Source organism: Oxyura jamaicensis, chromosome 1 (genome assembly GCF_011077185.1).
Source record: "Oxyura jamaicensis isolate SHBP4307 breed ruddy duck chromosome 1, BPBGC_Ojam_1.0, whole genome shotgun sequence".
Taxonomy (NCBI): domain Eukaryota; kingdom Metazoa; phylum Chordata; class Aves; order Anseriformes; family Anatidae; genus Oxyura; species Oxyura jamaicensis.
Window position 1 is genome coordinate 159,825,740 of NC_048893.1, and position 16,841 is coordinate 159,842,580.

Consider the following 16,841-nt stretch of genomic DNA (forward strand, 5'->3'; position numbering starts at 1 on the left):
GGAGGAAGCATTCCTCCTTTGTTTGTCATATCTTTTCCAGGAGCAATGTCCCTGGTTTAGATGTTTATAGTTGGGGGATATGATTTCATGTAACAGATTGCGCACATGCCGATCTCAGTGCATTTAAAGTACTTCAAGCCTAAGTAGCAGCTACATATGCAGGAAGGGAGCCTATATCCATGTTTAGATACAGATGTTTTATAAACACAATATTAGAAGGAAATCTGGCACCTATTGACATTACTGGCAGTTCTTTAACTGGGCTAGAACAGCACCCTTCAAATGCAGATGAGTGAAAGGAAGATGCTTTGCATTTTACAGTTATGTATGCTACCTGGCTCAACTATCTTTTATACTGACTGGCACCTCTAAGCAGGACTGGAATACAAGTAACAATAATAGAGAAGTGAGAATCATCAAAGAAATTGGCCATAGTATCGGCTTTTACATTTGTAATGCTTTGCATTGTATCTGTAAATTCAGGGTATATGAATCAATCAGTTACATACTACTTAGTCTTACTGTAACACCAGGGGATGATTCCTGAAATTTCAATGCTCTAGAAATGCTGTATAACCTCAGGGGAAGGTTTCATTGAGAGTGCTTAGTATTATCAGTATTATCAACTCAACATTCTTCAGTTTCAGAAAAGACATGTTTAATCTCTTTTAAATTACATGGACTACCCAAGGAATAACTTGTTCTAAAAAATAAACTGAGCTGATTTTGGATCTGCAGGATCTTCCTCATTTGTTACCAGCCAATTCTTTGATAATATCTGAGGTAACCAGGAACTCTCTCACCTGCCTAGCTCTTACTGTCATTATCTACCTCTCCTTCACATCTAACAATTACATAAACTAATGACTCCTGAACTAGTGGAATGACTGAGTTTATATATTTTTACAAGAATAAAACAGCCAGATTTGAGTTTGCTGGTGGAGACTGGAACAGATATCCTAAGCTCAGTGAAGTTTAACTTTTAAGGTAAATATGCTGAATCTTTACCCTAAGAACAGCAATTCTTCTAGTGGATAAACAGAAAACACCAGCTTTTTCTATTTCCACTTACAGTTCCTGTCAAATACAATCTAGCTGGCATATTCTTGAAACACTTCCTAAATGGGATGTCTTAAGAAATACAGATGGAAGACCACTCAGTTTGTGAATTCTCCCAAGCATAAAATGTGGAACCAGCATGAGAGATTTTATAAAATTGCTGGGAGAAAGGGGATCAGACAGACCTGCAGAGTTTCACAGTGGAAACCTTATTCTGTGGAAGACTTTGACACCTTGATATTTGCAGTGACGATTTGGAGAGTCTAAGTCCTGGGGTGTCATTATTTAGATGCCTATTTAGTATCTGCTTGTTAGCATAAATATAGAAACTAACACATTATCCTCAGCCACATAACCTGAAGACTTCACATGATTTTTATCCTAATTGACCAACTTGAAGAATTGTCATATGTGTTTCCTTTTGGACCTAAATAATGGACCAAGATCTAGATGACCCTTCAATTTTCATAGTTTTGATGTTTTCTCTTCTATGCCTCCTAGAAGGATATCAGAAATGGTTTGGATATTTACCACTTTGGTATTTCTTTACCTCTACTTCTGAGAAAAACAGATTAAATTTAGGTGGATCTGTGAAGGCATACATCATAAAGAAGAAAAGTACAGAAAGGGATGTCTGAAGTTCTAGGGTGAGCTAATTTAATTTAAATCATGCTTTGACCATATGCTTTACATAGGTCATATTTGAACATATGCTTTACATAGATCATATTGTAAGATTTTCTGTCACAAGTATCTAAGTAATTCAGCTATGACAATAATCAACAACATACACAAATTTAAGTTTTAAGAACCTTAAATGAAAATCATCATTAATGATTTAAGTACCTAAAAATAAGAATGCTATTAGATTTATTATTATTATTGCTACTATTTTTGTTTTGATTTAGATGCAGTATTAAAAACACCACATCCTTGGGCAGAGGGACCATGACCCAGTGGCTAGAGGTTTAAGATCATAGGAAAACACAACCATGAATAATCTAAAACTAATTTCAGGATGAGAAATGCAAATAACTCTTGCTGGGCAAAAAAAGCATATTTTCCCCTTAACTATGCCTAATGGTCTAATGGTTCCCTCTAAGCAAGAAAATGCAGTTTTCTGATGTAGTTTGTTTTCCCTATAGTTCCTTTACTTATTGGGTATACATATCTTTACTAGGCTATGGGGTTTCTCTTTAATTTCTGCAGTAACTGTGATTTCAAATTTAGATTCTGGATGGAACTCTCTTGGTCAAATTACAATGCCATGTGTTTCATAAATTGCATTTGTAGCTGTTAGCCTCAGCAGTTTGCCTCTCAGCAATCATGGAACTGAATATTTTTAAGAATGTAATAAACACCATCCACACATACCAAGTCCAGATGATGTTTCCAGTAAAAGCATTTTCAGAGTGCTCTGGTCCAGCTACTGTATTTTACTGGAGTGAAATGTACTTTTACTCTTTTTACTAATGCTTTCCCCACTTGGCATGCAATATTCCAAAATATTTAAAGTTATTCATCACTTCTTTACTTTCAATGTCATTTCCTTGTGTTAAGAAAACAAATGGGGTCATCTGTGTATATATCTTTAGTCCTCAAGGTTTGTCTAGTTATAATTTAATCCTGCAAAAAGTAGTGAGTTAAAAAAAATCAGTTACTGAATACATAGCGCATCAGAAACATTTTGGTGGAGCTTTTCACCCCTTCTTTGTAAAGATATCTACCCCTTAAATCATTTAATATTACCCTCATAACGTTGCATAAAATACAAGTTACATAAGAGAGTAACAGCCATGGTTTTGCCTTACAGAGCTTGTTTTCTCTAATCAGCACATAACTACAGAGCTCTCTGAGGTTCCATCTGGCATTTTCAAAGGCTTAATCATCTGTTTTCCTGCCCAGCTACAGCTGATATTCTGATATGGCAGTTACTTTACTATGATACTCCCTGATTTCACAACATTTCTCCAACATTTAACCAGATCTTTGTTATGATTTGTGAATATTATGGCACTGTGCAGAGACATTCTTACTAATTTTGTTGTCCCTTTAACTGATTTAAATACTTACATATCCTCCACTGTAAAGGTATCTATTGAGCCTTTGTATTCGAACTTCATTAAAAAGTATCTAGTCATGTGGATAGTCCTGGTCTTTTGACGACCCGCTAGTTTATCATCCTATATTGTTTTACTAACTAGTTTTATCCTGGACACTCCTGCAAACTATCCTTCAGGACCACTTCATCTTTTTATCACATCTAACTTAAGTTAATCCTACTGCAGGTATATGCTATTACTGTGCTGAGACACCATGGAAAGGATTTCATGTGCAACAATATTTTCTCTAAAAGTCCAAGATCTTGCCCTACTGTCATGTCACTAATTAAGTTTTATGTATACTGTTACTTTCAAGCATGTTTATTATGCTTAACAAATAATATCATCTGTTGTTTATATATTGCTTCTTAGCAACCGTATGCTCACATCAAAGTTTTGACCAAATGTCTCTGTACTCCAAAGGAAAGCAAAAGAACTAATAAACTTTTGAACCCAGCTGGTATGAAGTTACAGCTGGTTACTTTATAAATGGATCATTGCAAAAAGTTTAGGAAGACAGGTATCATCCTCTTTGAAAGCCATATACGATTCTTGTATAATTGATATTTTCCAAGAGCCAAACTCTCTGAAAAACCCAGCCAGTTAAAAAAAAGAACAACAAACAAACAAACAAAAAAAATCATGTCTTTGACTGGTATTAGGGTTTTTCATAAAAGAAGCTTTTCAGAGTTTCTACTCCTTTGCCTAGATTATAAAATAAGAGTGCTGGAAGACTCCCACTGAGAACAATCTGAGAATCAACACAAGACCCAGCACCATCAGTGCTCTGATCCCAGAGGAGAGGCAGGTAGAGAACTGGAAGAGAAATGTGTGCTTTAATCTTTCTAATGCATCTTTCCTTCTGTGAACATGCTATGTTGTATCCCACACACTATTTAAAACTTTGGCTGTCTCATAGTCCCTTAAATGCTATTGTTATGCTGTTAAAAAAAAAAGCTGAAAATTTTACCAGTGTCAATTAATTGGCAGCTACTGCATTAATCATTACTTGCCAGAGTGCTTGCATCAAATTTGCACCCAGCTAACATGGCCTTTAAAAATTCTGTGTTTAGAAATGTCCTGAGTTCAGCAGCAGTTGCAAATACTATGATGTTTCTAAGGGTAGTTGGTTAAGAATTCCTAATGAAAGTTTGTATTAGAAATACCCCTTCTCTTTCAGACCTGAGTGATCTGTGGACTGCAGGTATTACAGACTTCATATTGTACCCAAGTGTGGTGTTTCTTTTTTTTTTTTTTTTTTTTTTTTTGTATCTCTGGTAAGTGAAGAACAGGAGACAATCCACTTTTTATATGGTGTTTATTAATTGATCCCAATGGGATTGTCCCTCTGTCATCAACATCCAGTTTAGCTCCTGTTCCTCCTTTTTGGTTTTACACTCATATTTCTCATGATGTTTGTTTGCAAATGGTTGAAAGTACCCTGATGTCTGGACAAATGAATAAACATCGATCTTACACCTGCATGCAGGTATAGAAAGATATACCCATTTATGTACTTTAGCTACTTGCTTATTAGTCTTTCATTCTATTGTTACAGCTGGTAATGTGAAATCAGTCTGGGAAAAATGAGTTAGTAACTGACATATTAAAGTCAATACCATTCTATGCTTTTTTGCCAATACTGTGTACAAAATTTAATCCACATATTTATTCAGCAATTTTCCTTCAGAAAAAAAAAAAAAAAAAAAAAAAAGATAAAGTATTGCAGTGTAAGCCATTTAAATCTTTTTGTGTTTATGTTTGTACAGGAATCATTCCATACTCCTTGATGGACTTTCACTTCTTTCTCTGCTGGTGAATAACAACAGCAGGATAAACTGTACCTGTGTCATCTTGCATTTGGTGGTCGGGGAAGACTGAGAGAAAGGTTCTATAAAACAAGACAGTTTGCCTTCCCAACAAAGGTACTTCCTGTTTTCTCATTTGATCCATCAATCACAGAGCTTAAGCACAAAAATCTGTCAGGTACTCTTGAACTATATGTTCATTTGCTGAGTTGTTAAAATGCTTCTCAGATAAGAGTGTTTTAGTCATTTAGAGGCCACTTCTGCCACCAGTAGTAGCATTTTTATCTTACTAAGCCCCATTTACTGATGACACCACAAGTCATGGTCAGAAGTCCAGGCAGAGAAGGAAAACAACAAAAATCAACAGGAATTTAGTCTTACTGACCTATGCAAAATCCATAGGTATATGGTATGGTGCCTAATTAATATACAACATCACCTGTCAGTAGAGGCACTATTCATTTACTCCTCAGCTTGTTCAACAATTTGAATTATCAAAGGTTAAAAAAAGGAAGATCCTTTCCTCTCTGCAGTAATCAAAAATCTCTCATACAATAACACAAGCACTCATGCATCCATTTAGTACGAAGAGATGCCAACGTATCTTGACCTTCCACAGAGGACACCCAAAAAGATATCACACTGCTCCAATATGCTGCCTGCCTAAATGCAGGTACTTTAATTTAGATGCCTAATCAGCTTAAACTTCTTTTTTATGGACAAGGGAGAGAGGGCATTTCCAGCTCAAGATATAATCTTCGGTGAGTTGAATAGCCTCTACAATAGTCCTGTGGGAGTATATGGCAACTGTGCTTCCACCTTGGCTATCTCTTATTGCCTGAAATTAAACAGGGTAGATGCAGATCTAATAGCCTCAGGTGATGTGGGCTGAATTTACCTTGTGAGCATCAATCTCCATGCAAAACTTTCAGAAAGCTGCAAAAGGTTCAAGTAAAAGTTTTGGAGTGCTAAAACAGCTTTTGTTTGTTTGGTTGGTTGGTTGGTTGGTTGGTTGATTGATTGGTTTGGTTTGGTTTGGTGTTCAATACATGAAAAAAATGAAGTCCTATATTGTACCGCTCCCAGGTTTAAAAAGAAAAGGAGAATGGCACTTGATTCACAGTATATTGAACATTGCATCTCACACAACAACTAAAGCATTCTTTTCCAGTACCCTGTGCTCACATGTTGTGGTTGCTAATGCCATAGAAAATCCTATAAATCAGGAATTCTCTGACTGATCTAGGAAGCCAGTTTTATGCTACTGGCCCCTTCTCTTTTCTTCAGGGTTTTAAGTGTCTTTCAATATATTAATAATTTTATTTTTCCATGTAATTATTATTCCCTGAAATTCACATCATTTCTGTGAGCACGCAGTACACTCTGTCCATGAACATTCAATTTTTCACAAAAGTTTGAGAACCCCTGTTACCTATGCATGGGACTGTAATGCACATACACTTTAGTGGACTGAAGAAAACACCTATTGGTATTAGAGATGCCCAGTGCTCTTTATAGCTCTGGTGTTTTTTTAGTTTCTTTCTGTTACTGTTAGGACAACAGACCCAATCCATTTCTGGTACAGCTACTCTGAAGCCAGTGAAGTTACTTCAGGGATGAATTTGACCCATTTTAAGCTTTTCAAGAACCTAAGTAACAACAAATGCCACAACTCTGCCACAGCTCGATTGTTGTTCAGCAAAGGGATGCGCAATACATCTTTGTCTTCTTCCTGCTCATAACGAGCAGTGTAGGTCATCTGCATCATTAACATTTGCAGCTGATGCATTTGCGTAGTCTGTATACACTTCTTGGAACTGCACAGACCTTCTCATTGTTTTCAGAACCTTGATTTTTCTTAGCGTTATCATCATCCAAATGTATTTAAGGATGAAACTATTAGAAACACAATTGGTGAATTAATGTCATGAGGACTGCTGCTGGCAGCTCATCAATTTTTGATATGCCACTCAGACAAATGAAACATAAGCCACCCAGAACAAGGGGACCTTTTGACACTTCAAAGGAAACCCCTATGGGTGGTTTCCTCTTGAAGCTGCACTAAACTGGCTCAATCTCCTCAGCTGGAAGCTGCCAATGTCTCATTAACCCCTAAACAGGCCCTGCATGAGCTTTTCTTTTCAGCTATAATTATGCCATGCACTCCTGTTATGCTGTACTGAATTGCAACACTGTCACCAGCACATTATAAACATCCACCCTAATTGAAAAGCAGATTAGACTCGTGTTAATTAGCCAAAAAGCCCGCCCACTTGCATGCATTATGATTGCCTCTTAAATACCGAGGATGTTGAAATCCCTCAGAAAGACAAGGCAGACTTAATTGCAATAACCTGCAAATTAAGTTTAATTTACTTTAAATTTACCGGTTTAGCAGGCTCATTTGATGGTGTTAATGTTCTAGCAAATTAATTATCTGAATTAGTCATGCCTGGTGGAGTTTTGCAGCAGAATACATTGTACAGTGGCCTATTAATAACAGACAAACAGGACAGGATTAATGAGAAGATTATGCTAAAGTTCTTTTTTGAAAACAAGGATCTTGCATGAATTCAAATATAATCACCAAAGTGCAAATACAGAGAAAGAATATAAACAAACTGAAATTTATTACACTCTATGGCATGCCATCAAGAAACAGTAAAACATTACCCGTGAAATATTTGATAGAAAGAGGCCTCTTCTATGCACTCAAGTAGATCACTTCTCACAGCAAACCATTTCCCATTAACTGGTATCTCTACCAGACTTCAAATACGTAAGTGCTTTCAAGAGTACTTGTAGTACAGAGAGAGAGCAGATAAATAAATTAGAAATAACATCTCATAAGTTAATTCCATAGTCCACTTTGTGGCTTATGAGGCAGTAGAATTGCCTTTTTGTATTCCATTGCTAACCACTGTCTGCTCCAGTTGAAAAAAAAAAAAAAAAAAAAAAAAGAGAGGGAGAGAGAAAGGCCTCCATGGAGACAGAGCTGCAAGTAAACTGTAAAAGAAACATCCTTGCTTGGCTCTGCTGCCTATAAAAATACAACAGGAGGGGAAAAAACCCTCTACTAATAGACTTTGGAATAGCTCTCAAAATAAAGATATAATTGGTCTTGTAAACAATGTCAAGGTACAATCATTCACCCTGCAGAAAGTGTTGGCTGACACTGGGAGAAATGAAAATAGCAGTGAAAAATATCCTTTTTAGCTGGTCTGGATCATGAAACCTTAGTCTGCTTATGTACTAAGTGTTGCCTTTTCCATTAGGGTCCACAGCCATCCCAAATATAATGAGGTATATTCAATTCAACTCTGTATCCCTGTGGAGGGCAGGAAAAGCCTATGGGAGCACAAAAGATAATCCTTGATGAGTATGAACTGAATGTGATTGAATATAAAATTCTGGATTATTGATTGGAATCTGTATGTTAAAGCCATAATTCACTGAAAGGAACTGCTTCTCTCATGTTGGTTTCAAAGGGCTTCCAGGCTCTTGTATGGTAAGTACCCTTTGAAAAAACCCAAATTTATATCATTCTTGCATGTACTGCACTGCATGGAAAATAAAAGTGTCACCCCATGGAAAGAAAGACTGAACAATGCATTCCTTAAAAACAAATTATCTCATTAAAGAAGGAAAGGTTTGGTGAGAGAAAAAATATGCATAGTTGCTTTATGGGACATATTTTAATTTTTGAAGAAAAAAAAAAAAAAACGAAAATAAAAAAATGGTTTCAATATATTTTTTGTATTGTACTGATATATCATGTAGACCCTTTCTGCTTTCCTTATTATTTCTTTCCCTCTCTCTCAAATAAAATTACAGTTTGAAGCACTAAATGAAACTGGCACAAAAGCAGCCATTATTAAAACTGGGCTGAAAACGGGAAAAAAAAAAAAAATCTGTTTTAAAAGGCTTGTACATGAAGGGCTGAGATGACTTTAGTAAGAACCCATAGGGAATAGGAACTACACCAGGAAGGAAATGGATTCCTGTGACACATAAACAAAAGGCAAATGACTAATATATTTACATATAACATGTAGTGTATTCATTGCACTCCATGGTGACAGAATTGTTTATTTCATTTATAATTTATACAGCAAAACCTTATTATATGTGTAACTAATTTGCCTGATGATAATATACAGTAGGAGATTAGGTTTCCATTATATTCTGTCATTAAGAACAAAAGATTTTCTTTTTTTTTTTTTTTTTTTTCTTGGTTCCTATCCCACAGCACACACCCTACATGTGAGTATGTTTTTCTTAAATCATTACAATGCTGAGTTAAGTAGAAAGTAGCAAGGAACTTCTAAAAAAACCCTACAAAATCTCTCACACATGAATCCACTTTAAATACTCTTTACTTCCAGAATTTCTTATTATATCAGTAATGACAATATACAAAGAACCTCTTACAGGTGATGTGTATGCACCAAAAAAAGAAATGTCAGAATAAATATAGGTTCCAGAAGAGCTCTGCTCTGAGAAGAAAAAAAGAATCAAACATTTTACCAGAAGCAGCATTAGAATATGTGACTAGACAGTTCATCTCAGACTACAGGGAGCGGGTGGGTAGGCAGTGATGAGGGAATTATCTTGATGTATTTTCCACTGTGGCACACAAGACAGTGCAATTCTCTGAAAGGAATTGTTAGCACCAAGCCAGTAATTCCCCTCTGTGGTATTACAAAGTGTGTGCATTACAAAGGGAGGGAAGTCGCTTGCAAAGTACTATGTAGGTTTCCAACACTAAAGCACATATGACCTTGAATTAATTCAAATATGCTTATCAAAATATGAATGCTGGGTCAGAAGCACATGCACATGTATATATTTTGAACTCATTTCTTTTTTACCCTTTGGAAGAAAAATTCTACTCTAACAAATTTGTTAGGATGCATAGCTGCTTAACCCTTTGAAAATCTAATTTGTATTGTACAGTGAATTGCAGAAAAAGATAACCAAAGAGAAAAATGTTTTTAAACAGCAGGATGATATTTTCCTGTTTAACTCAGTGCTTTTAAGCATCTTTGAAAATAATAGGTCACAAAAGTTTAGACTAAAACGCTGTGTGAATCTTTGGTAGTTTCAGAAGTGTATGCTAATATAAGACCTTTATTTGGATAAAGTGTAACCATTATTGAAGCTGTTCATGAAAAACTAAAACCTTTTACTACCTAAGTTAACATAACACACAAATATCTCTACAGGGATGGCCTACCAGTCATCAGATCCATAGTTTGCTGACTATGAGCGCTGAAAAGCTGGAGAGTTCAGTGAGTGTGTGAGAAAATGCATCTCAGCATGCAGACAGTGAGCAGGTAAGGAACACTGCATGCTTTTGGGAGCAGTCTTTGGGAATCTGCGTGTGCTCCAGTACAGTCTAGGAGGTAATTAGCTGGAAAGCAGCTTTGCAAAGAAGGACTGCAAAAAGGTGTTCTGGTGGACAGCAAGTTGACTATGAGCCAGCAATGCGATCTTGCAGGGAAGAGGACCAACAACCTTGCTAGCTGTATTAGGCAAAAGGTAGCCAACAGATTGAGGGGATGATCCTTACCCTCTACTCAGTACTGGTGAGACAAGTTTAGAGTGCTGGGTCTAGTTCTGGGCTCCCCCAGGAGAGACACAGACATACTGAATCCAGTTATGTACAAGGAAGGTGACCAAAGGATCAAAGTATCTGACATGGTGGGTGAGGCTGAGAGAGCTGGGACTGTTCAGCCCGGACAATGGAAGGCTTGGAGGGATGTGGTGAGGAGGGATAAAGATGGAGCCAGACTTGCTTCAGCAGTGTGCAGTGACAGGACAAGAGGCAATAGGCACAAGCAAACACAGAAACTTTTAGACTTAACTCTTCTTTACTGTGAGGGAGGTCAAACACTGGGACAGGTTGAGCAAGGTTGTAGAGTCTCCTTCCTTTGAGATATTCAAAACCAAAACATGCTCCTGGAGAATCTGCTCCAGCAATTCTTTCTTGAGCAGGTGGTTTGGACTAGATGATCTCCAGAAGTTCCTTCTGACCTCAGTAATTGTGTAATTTTGTGGTTTTGAGATCTTTTCTGGACTCAACTGTAATAGAGGATTCCATCCCTGAACCCACAAATGCTTCACAGCATTAGCTGTCTTAGATTATCACACAGGAAAAAAAAAAAAGTAACTAAAAGAGCATTAGTTAGAAAAGCCAATGGGCAATTACAAGACCTTGTATCAGGTTATGTCTTTGAAAAGTCCAAAAACCTTGACAAAATCTGATTTTCACTATTTTCTAGCCTTCCAGTATCATTACAATTTAACACTTGTGCTGGAAACCATATAATATACGATATCCTCAAGTAAAATCTGACTACTAAGTGTTCTACTAAGTGACTACTTCAAAACATTCAAGGAAATAGAGCTTCGGCACAAGTCAATGAAAAGTGCTGAATATATTTCTTAAAAGGCATTATGCTAATCTATTTATCTAATTTTCATATATCAGCTGTCATTTGAAATAAACTGCTAGAAATAGAAGAGATTTGTACTAGGTTTTGTTGTTGTTTTTTAAAAATAGCTTAATTCTCAGTAAAAGCAGCATTCCCACCACTAACTGAAAGTCCAGAGGTATTAGTTTGATCACAGAGGTATGCTAAAGTGGTGATATTAAACTGCCTACACAGGACCTGAGCATGGGTCCTGGTGAGACAGAGCAGAAGGGAATTTTTATGAAGAATATTGAAGGTTGAAGGGCTTTGGTTGAATTTTGGAGATTGTATTCTTCATGCAAATAGATTTAAAATGCTTGAGCATTCAACTTGTAGTCTCCAACTGCACTCAGCTGAATAAGTCCCCAGTCCTATCAAGGCTGCTCTACTACTGTGCAATATATACAATTTATTAGACTCCAACACACAAGGAGCATAAACCTCCACTGGAATACATAAACCTACTGGATTATGCAGGACTAATACTTCTGCAGGGTTTTGTGCAGGGTGGAAAAGGTCTAAAGATCTCAAAGCATCACAGAGATGCTTCTTCTGCCAAAGATTGAATTTACACAGTATTAAGAAAAGAAGGGCTTGAGGGATATTCACAACAAACCACATCATGTTTAGGGTGCTGTTAGCAACCTAGATTTCCTGCTGGGAAAAGAACTAAATTCTTCCAGGAGATGCTTCAGAGCAACTAATTCTGACTATAGAGGTCACTGAAGCCTCAAGCTATACACTTAAAGGTAGCATTAACACGCCATCTGGTATTTTAAATGTGGCCATAAAAAAAACTTGTCTAAGAATCAACATAAAACTACACACATAGTCACTGGCATCAGAATATTTTCTCCATTATTATCCTTTCTTTGTACTGTGTCATAAGGTAAGGAAACCACAGGTTTTGACAAAATCTTCTGACATTTAAGTAAACTGAATCAATAATAATTCAGTGTCATACCGGAAGATGACTCTTGCCTTCTTGCATTCAATTTCATAAGAAAACTTTAGTAGCGTCAATGTTTTTGTGATTGCAAAGGACTTTTCCATACTCGTATTCCATTTCCCTAAACACCAGATAAACATACACCAGCAGTAAAGCCCTGCCAAGACTGCAGTCTAATCTGAAACTATTCCATTTTAGTTGGTGTGATTCAGGCTAAAAACCACTTCAACTAAAAAGACAACTGGGCCAAAAATATGACAAACAAATGAAAAAGTAAAAACAAACAAACAAACAAACAAACAGAAAAGACTGTGAGAAATGTAACAAACCACTTGAATTAAATCTGCATGGGAGCAGATTCTTCCCACTTAAAGTTCTGCACTTATCTGATAAGCCTGATGTAAGTGATGATAGGCACCCAGTCTAGTTATTAGAAAATAATGCTAACGCAGTTCAGAGGATAATTTGGTACAACAAGTTGAACTGATCTCTGGAGGGGCTTATTTCTATCCATGAAACTCAACATGAGCTGGCAACATGTGCTTGCAGCCCAGAAAGCCAACCGTATCCTGGGCTGCATCAAAAGCAGTGTGGCCAACAGGGTGAGGGAGGTGATTCTCCCCCTCTGCTCTGCTCTTGTGAGACCCCACCTGGAGCACTGCATTGAGCTCTGGGGCCCTCAACACAAGAAGGACATGGAGGTATTAGAATGAGTTCAGAGGAGGGCCACAAAGATGATCAGGGGTCTGGAGCATCTCTCCTATGAAGACAGGCTGAGAGAGTTGGGGTTGTTCAACCTGGAGAAGGTTGCAGGGAGACCTTCCAGTACCTAAAGAAGGCCTACAGAAAAGCTGGGGAGTGACTCTGTCAGGGAGTGCAATGATAGGACAAGGGGTAATGGCTTTAAAAAACAAGAGGGTAGGTTTAGATTAGATATAAAGAAGAAATTCTTCATTCAGAGGGTGATGAGGCTCTGGAACAGGCTGCCCAGAAAAGCTGTGGATGCCCCATCCCTGGAAGTGTTCAAGGCCAGGCCGGATGGGGCTTTGGGCAACCTGATTAATGGGATGTGTGCCTGTCCATGGCAGGGGGGTTGAAACAAGGTGATCTTTAAGGTCCCTTCCAACCCAAACCATTCTATGATTTTATGATTCACTCTAGTTTGGATTTGATTTGGGGGGGGGGGGGGCGAGGGGTTGCATTAGAAAAAAATGGTTATTTCTACTAGATCCATCTCTGAGCAAGAATATGGAGTCTGAGATCCCTTTTTACTGCAGTTGCCAAGATCTTCATTTCTTCTATGTTTGAATAAAGTTTCTTTCCTACTCAACACCAAAGAAACATGACAGGTATTAAGAGCACCACTAATGAGGTTGTGTTAAAAGGTCATAAAAGTATTAGCCACTTATGCAGGCCTTTTGTGTCAGGAAAAAAAATAAACTAGTGAAGCAGACAAGGAGAGGCAGTAGAAGATCTAGACTGAGACCCATTATCTGGAAAGTGTAACTATTGTATCATTTCCTTGAGACCACCAAATGGAGGTGATCACGAATAACCTGGACAACACTTCCCACACAAAAATTCCCTGCAGCAGAAGACGTGAAGGCATTCTGCTGCAGACAGGCTCTTTTTACCTAGTTGTTTGGGGTTCCCCCATGGACCAAGTTTGTATAGTTCAAGTGGGAGGACAGCTGTGCCAGTACATGACCTGGAAAACAGGTGTTGCAGTTAATTACTAAGAGCAGAGGCAGATACAAGATACCTGTTCACATGGGAAGAACTATGACTATTGGTATTAAGGAGATGATTCTGAGTACTTATATCCCAAACAACTGAAAATCATTGAATGCTTATTTTAATTTCTCATCTCCCAGCCTTCATCCCTCGTAATTTCCAGAGATTTTATTTACAAACTTTGTTGTCAATGGTGTTATATCATTAAGGTTTCTCAAAGAGACGTAGGTATTTTTGTTCACTGAGTGACTGAGCTCCTTAGCTGTGGTAAATCAGCATAGCTCATATGGCTTTAACAGAGGACTCTTAGCTCTATTACTTTAAATCAGCAGATAATCTGGCTGTATAAAATCCATTCTGTATTCACTTAGCCTTTGCTGGAAATATTTGAAAGAAACTATAAAAACTATACCTTTTTTTCCTGTCCATCCTCACTGATTTAAAAAAAGACTCAACCTCTAGAGAATTTTAATTTTTATAATAGTTGTATGTGCTCTTAACTATATAGTAAGTCTGTAGTCACATAAACAATGTTATATTCTGTGAAACTTTCATCCAAAATAAAAGAATCTCAGATACTTTGCACTTAGAAACAGCATTCTTTTCATACTAGGCAGAGGTGCCCAGGTGCTGGCAGTGGGGACTCCTCTGTGAGGAGCGGCCGGGACTGCCCCATGCTGGACACAGCCGGTTCCTGACAGCTCCAATGGCCCCACCAGCTGGGCCCAGCATCAAAGATGACAGCACCTCAGTAAAAGTGGATTTAAGAATGGGCAGAAAAAGCCAAACAGGCAGAGGGGGAAAGAATAAAAGTGAGTAGTGCAACACCAAAGTCAGAGAAGAAGGAGGGGCTGGAGGTGGTCCAGCTGCCAGAGCAAAAATTTCCCTGCAAACCCTTGGAGACCATGCTGGAGCAGATATGAACAGTGCAGTACATAGAGGACCCCATGGCTGAGCAAGTGCATATTTCTTCAAGGAACTGCAACCTGTAGAAAAGCCCACACTGGAGCAGGTTTATTCTGAATGATGGCAGCCTGTGGAAAGCCCGCTCTGGAGCAGTTCTGGAATGACTGCAGTCCATGGGGACAACCCACACCGATTTGACCCATGATCAGTTTTCCCCAAGTCAAGTCTGTGTTGCATATGGGGATGATGGGTTAGTGATCTTCGTGTCTTTATCTTGACCCATCCTAATTTCTGACCTGTTGAGGCCCTGTCCTACTGAGGAGGGGGAGTGAGAGAATGACTGGCTGGGTGTGTGACAGTGGCCAAAGTCAATGGCTGGGTGTGTGACAGCAGCCAAAGTCAACCAGAGTATACCAGTATACTGCTCTAAAATGGAGTTGCTAATTTACTGCTTTGATATCTGGTCTCCATATTTCCCTAATCCAAATATTTATATTGAAATAACACAGAGATAATTCTATTCATGTATCTACTTACGTTTGATAGACAGATTATTGAAAAAGTTCCTTTTGGAAGAAATTGAAGTCTTCAAAAACCTGGGTCAAGTTTATGGTTTCAGAAAAAGAAATAGGGATTATGTTTTGATAATATCTGAAAATACTATTTTGAGACTTTGGAAACAAATGTTTGCTTTTCTTGAAATTTTTCACTTTGCCTAAGAACTGACCTTCAGTTTAAGACAAAAAAATATATATAAATATGTATTTTTTCTCCAGTACTGCTGAATATACAAAAAAATCTTTTTTTTTCTTTTTTTTATTTATGCTGAGCAAAATCTTTTTAGTTTACTCCCAAATAATTTACAGATTTTTTTCTTAACTAAAACAGGAAAATTTTACATTGTTTCAGTCCAGAGTTTTGCCTTATTGTTCATTTGTTTGTTTTCTCACCAAAAATCCTTTCAATACAACCATCAAAGAAAATATCTTTTATCCACTTAGTTTTGGTCTATTTCTTAAGTGCAACATTGGATGTAAATTCTTGCCTATAAATGTTATTCTTAGCTCCTTGTTCATTTCAAATTTTTAAATTTTAAATAAATTGATCATTTTTAGACTTCCTACTTCAAATTTCCAGTAATTGCTAATGATAATATGTACTACTTTGGCGCTACAGCCTTTGAATATTAACTGTAATCCATATCTTAGGTGATGTCATAGGAAAAATATTTGTGATAAACCTGACATTATGTCTTTCATGATTTGACTGCTATTTTTATGATACTTTTTAAGTTCCTTAAGTCCTAGAACCATATGATTACATAAGAAAGTCAGTTTTCATTTCAAAAGAAAGAAAAAATAATCAGATTCAGCTATCAAACCTATGAAGAAAATCTCATAAATAAATAAATATCTCTACATTCTGCAAATTATTCTTTAAAATTTCAAAACCTTAGATCAATCACATTTTATTCTCAATATTATTTCTGCTGTTGGTATAACAAGTATTATCTTGCCATGGATTTATGAAAATTCCAGGAGAATAATATGCTTATGGAAAAATATGATCTATCATCGCTTTCTATTTTTTTTATATCATGTTATTGATGCATTGTCATGTAAATGCCTAGGTACCACAACAGCCAGGGAAGTTTCCTGACATGGTTGTAATATAACTGAGAAAGTGGTGATACAGCCTTCTCAGGCTGACCTTCTATGATCAGTCCCCATGGTAGGTTTGGCCCATGGTGAAACTACAGTGGGAGAAGCATGAACAGCAAGGCCATATATGACCCATGAAGAAGACA